We start from the raw sequence: 5,662 nt of genomic DNA on the forward strand, positions 1-5,662 counted from the left end.
GGGGGGGCAATCTCTCATTCAGATGTACTTGGCACAGGCAAATGTGCAAATCTGGCTCCTCTGTAAGGTTTCTTAATAAACCATGTGTTAAAGAGGAAGAAATCGAGATGATATCTTTCAGGTCAAGATGAATCTAGATCAGGTGTGCAAGAGGCATGTCAGATAAATATATATATAAATATATATATTAGTCTGTAAAATCATAATTCAGACATCACCACCCCAGGTCTCAGGTGTTTTATTCTACTGTATGAAAGTTAAACTTAGATTACCACACCACTGGGAACTCTATAGATGTCACGGCTGATATTTGTCCTACTTTTAAAAAGGGAGACAAGGACAAGGTTTTAACTACTGAGCATTCAGAGACTGGCTTGTGATGAATATGGTCTCACTCGTTTTCCTTTTGGTATGTCAATATTTGCTCTTTTACATTTACACAGCTAATTATTTGCTATGTTCAGCTTCTATCTGAGGCACATTCATTATTAAAGACCTCACAGCATAGAAATGCAACTATAATAAGTCTTGATATATATTTTTACTGTGATTTGTGACACATGGGGGACAAGCTAATGATATGAAGTAATAACTAATCACTGGTCATATTACCAAATGATCAGAAGGTAATAACTCAGGAAATAATGGAAAGGTTGGGTTAGCAAGAAATTCCTGAACTGCTTTCTCTTCCAAATATACATGGGTGTGGACATGTATATGAATAGGCACAAACACTCTGTTGAGAAGGCATCTGTGCTGCCTCCATTAGTTAAGCTGCATTCAGAGTTGCACTTAAAACAGGAATAAATTCCCTCTGTTTCACACTTTAAAATTCATTTTACTCTCTACATTTGGCACAATACTCCTTCAAAAAACAACTGAACTATTTCTGTAATTGTTTAAGTAAAATATTTACTAGTACTAACTTTGGCAGAGAAAACACTTGAATTCCTCCCATTGGAAATGTTGCCCTGTTCTTCTCAGTCACAGCCCTCGTACACACATACTCACACATATTGTACAATACATGTATATTGTGTTGTGACAATATTTTACACACAAACCATGTCTGCCCTATTCATGTGATGACTTATTCCCCCACTAAGAGTGAAATGAGTTTCACTAGGATTAGCCAACAAAAGAGTCAGATCCCATCACCATCTTGCTCTGTTCCTTGATATGGTCATTCTGCCTTCTAAACTCACCATCTTTGTCCAGCACAGAGCCAGGCAGACAGACTAACTGTGAGGACAAAGGGGGAACTGTGAACAGCATGGGAGGGGTTGTGCGGTTTGTGTTTGGAGAAAGGGACGGAAAGAAGGGAACTGAGAGAGAGACTGGTGAGTGGGAGAGCCCAATATGGGTTCACCACTGGTTTGGTGAAAACAGACTATTTTTTCCATTATGGTAGAGCACAAAGCATCCCCACAATTTCTTTTTCCATCTGGTGTGTGCAAGAGACTGAAGGGGGTTGTGTTTTTGTGTTGTTGTCTCAGGTACCTGGGACCTGGGGCAGCTGTCATGAAGACCCCCTGCATTTTCACAGTGATGACCCAGAATGTCTAGAGTACACCATAAAACTGATGTCTTAGTGCCTCAGGACAACATCAGTGTGTCAGGAACATCTTCAGGTTTCTGTGTCTTATCACCAACTTACTGAACTTTCTCTCATCCCAGTCCTCTCATGCAGCACTGGAAGAATGGGAGAAAAGAAAGAAATGTAATTTATAATAGCTCTGGTTGTTTCCAGCTACCTACTATAATTGCTAAGAACAGAGAATTAACCAATGAATCCTTTCTTAGTTTCTGCATATTCATTCCTATAGAAGGTTTGATTATTCAGGACTTCCTCAGTCAGTAGATCTATTGACATTTGTGGGATTACCACATAGAAAAAGACTGTAAATTTAGGCATCACCAGTATGCTTTGAGAGACTAGTAGTAGCAGCATCTACTCAAAACTAAAACTACACTGGGAAATTCTACTTTTTGACATATGCACCTTATAGCAATATTTTTATAGAATTCTGGAAAAAGTTGAAATGTTTTATTACTCTCCATCAAACATACTCTTAGTCTGCCTGAAATCAAGGTATCTTATGCATATTTCACAAGCATGCTAAATTTCATATAGTTTCTAAAATAAGTAAAGCGCATATATTTCCGCAGAGACTCAGTCAGCAGGGAGATATCTATCTGCCTACCTGTGATTTTAAATATCTTTCAGATAAGTGTGAGATCCAAATCAATGCAATATTCAGTATTCAGGGACATCTTGTGGATTTTTGACACTCTCTAGGGGATCTAGAGTCCATCAAATGAGGAATGCAATATAGTCTTCCATATGTTCAGTAGTTTCAGGCTCTGCCTGGCAATATAGTTGCAGTGATACTAACCAGTAATCCAAACTTAATTAATTACAAATTTTTCACATAAATTAGAAATGTCCTTCCAATTCCTTAGTTGTTTTAGAACACTGTGTGTGAAGCAAAAACAAAATTGGAAGTATTTCATATAGAACATGAGAAAAGAAGGTGGAACCATAGGTGATGTCACATTCTCCATAGTGAAAAGAAAAACTTCTTACAGTCTGCTTATTGTTGATGGAGGCATACCATATACACAAAGATGTCACAATTATAAACCCTTTTATTGAGATGCAGGACATTTGTCTCAAAACTACAACCTAACTAAAATATTTTGCAGATATATAGGGTCTGATATAATAAATACTAGTTGGAAAAATAAATAGCATTTGCTGTAGGGGTATGATGGCAGAACTGATCTGCTGTGGCCCTAAAAGGCATGAATGCAAAACTTCAATCTGGACTTCTGCCAAAATCAACCCAGCTGTAAATGGCCACTTTGTGTGCTGTTGTCTACTGGAACTAGTGTGCCTTAATCATTCTAGCCCAATGGGCTGTTTAGCTTGGGCACATTTTTAGTAGCAGTTGAAAAAGCATTAATAATATGTAACAAGTACAGTAACTGCTGACCTGTTACACAACTTGTATAGCTGATCCTGGATAAGGTTTCAGGCCATTTCTGTACTTGCTGGGCTTTTTTAACATATAAAAATGTATCTGTGATGTCCCCTACATTAAAATATTACACAAGAGCTATAATGTATTATTACACAAATCAACTGAATCCAACTTAATTAATGATGATAAAATTCTCTAGCCACAAAATCCCCTAACTTACCAGAAATCATCTCTTCTGTATAAAAATCTGAGTAAACAGATAGGCTTTGTACAATGACCTGAATATCAATAAGCTCAGGCGGCAACTGATTAAAAAGGAAAGTGAATTTCAGTATCAAGGTTGAGTATTATAGTTGCAGATTTTCCCTGTAAAATGGTTTGGTCTTTGGTCAAAAAAATCCAAGGATTGTTAGTTTGAATATCCATACTGATAGGTTGAAGTATGAAGAGAAGATTTTTTAAGTATACAGGACCAAACAATAAACAGTTTGCTAAATCAAAACTAATAATATGAATTGAACACTGAATCATTTGGAATTCAGCATTGTCTTGGGAGAACAGATATAATATATACTCCATTTGTGAAACATCAGGGCATAGGGAGACAGTTTCATTCTTTGTTAGGTAAAATTTCCCAGTTCTTTTCAAAGATAGCACCATGCAAAGCTCATTGTCATAATCTAGTTATGAAGGCATGGATAACTGGTAAAATCCACATCTGAAAAGAAACCCTGGAAACATCTTTGCACAGTGCAAACTAAAAAAAAAAAAGGTATTTTTATTCACTTCTGCTACCTGCCCTTCTATTAGCAGCAATGGATCTTACAGCACCTTACATTTCAAACTTTAGTAACAAAAGGTCTAAGTAACATCGGGGGGTGGGGGGCGCTGCTAAGGAACTCTCAGAATTTACTCTCAACCCATATTAAGAAAGAGTGCGTATGTCTTTTACCCAGGGCCAGACCAGCTACATACTACTTTCTGAAGTTTCCCTAGTGATTAATCTTAGCACATAAGAGAGCAGCTACATCAAATATTCACTAGATGTTCTTTGCTTTCTTCACTTTTCCACCACATTTAATATTTCACTTCTATATATTTTGCAAAAAAAATTGTGTTGGAATCATAAAAGTTAGAGAAAGAGATCTACAACTGTCTAATCCATTCCCTTTCTAGAGTGGGATAATTTCTTACATAGTGAAATAAGCTAGAATTAAATAAACTAGTTTCTAAAAGTGTTTTAGTGTAATTCCTAAAACCATAGGAATATAAAATCATTCTGTAGTTACACAAAATAGAGATATTTCAGGACTTACAAGTTTAGTAGTCAGAGTCTTGACATGACTAAGACCTGAGCTATAATTAGACTATTAGCATGAATTAATAACTCAGGGAACCTTTGGTCATAAAATAAAGAACACATTATATAAGTTAGATAAGAGACCCAAACCATAGAAAAATAAGCATTTTGGAAGTCTGGGTTGAAAATTAGACAATATTTACTTAAAGACTTAGGGATATACATATCTGTTGCAAAAGGAACAGACACCCCTTTGCTTGCAAGGTTGGAAGAAGACAAGAAAGAATATATCTGCCTATCTGATCTTCCTCTTAACCAAGTTTAAGTAGAATGCCACAGGAGCTAATGATTCAATCTTAGTTCCAACTTACTTTGTAGTTGCATTATTTGTGTGTAGACTTAATAACATTTTGTCTCTATGTTGTCGGCCTCACTGTCCACATGCCTGGGGTTTATCCCATGTTTGTTATACGGGAGTGGCATCAGGAAAATCTCTACAAAACACAAAGATCTAATATAATGTTTTACTCTAATAATTCAAGAGGACACAGTACCAATTGAGGACTCAAACAAGGTATAATAAAGGCACTGATGCCTGATTTTCATCCACTGCCCTGAGGATCATCAACCAAAGAAACCAGTGTAGTCCAAGTGCCATAGTTCCTCCACAATCTTACTTAGGCAACACTATTGTGGTTTCACATGGCTGGTAATACCTATCTGTACGTCCCTGTTTTGTCCGATGCCATCAGTACTTGTAAAAACAAGTGTATGGTAGGCCTGTGCAAATAGGGAAGTATTTGATTTGGATTTGGCCGATTCAGAGGACAGTGATTTGATTAGGAGATTCAGATCACTGTCCTGAATCAATTTGGCCAAATCAACTTTGGAAGATTCGGTGCTGATTCAGAGAGATTTGGCGATTCGAATTGGCCGGGGAGAGGCAAGCACAGCCTGGTTGCTACAGGCTCTCTGGCAGCTCCTTCGGCTGTGCCTGCCTCTCCCTGAGTGGGGGGAGCTATGGGAGAAGCTCCATGGCTGCACTGCCCAGCCCCAGCCCTAGCTTAGTCACAGCACTTTAAAAAAAAAGCCCCGCACTCACCAGCTCCAGCAGTGGTGATTGGGGCCTCTGGGTGCTCATGGCAGAGCCCCCCAACACAGCCAGCATAGGTAGTGGGGATCGCCTCCACTGCCTGGCATCTGTGCGGCAACTGCCCCATGGCACGCAGTGCAGCTCAGCAGGGTGCCATGCGCTGCCTGGGAGCTGGGGCTGCTGGGGCTGAGTGGTGCTGGGTTCCAGCTGACACATGGAGCTGCCTCGGCTCCCAGACAGCATGTGGCAACCTGCCAAACTGCAGTTAACCCACGCCGTGGGGCA

This window comes from Alligator sinensis, unplaced genomic scaffold (genome assembly GCF_000455745.1).
Source record: "Alligator sinensis unplaced genomic scaffold, ASM45574v1 scaffold153_1, whole genome shotgun sequence".
Taxonomy (NCBI): domain Eukaryota; kingdom Metazoa; phylum Chordata; order Crocodylia; family Alligatoridae; genus Alligator; species Alligator sinensis.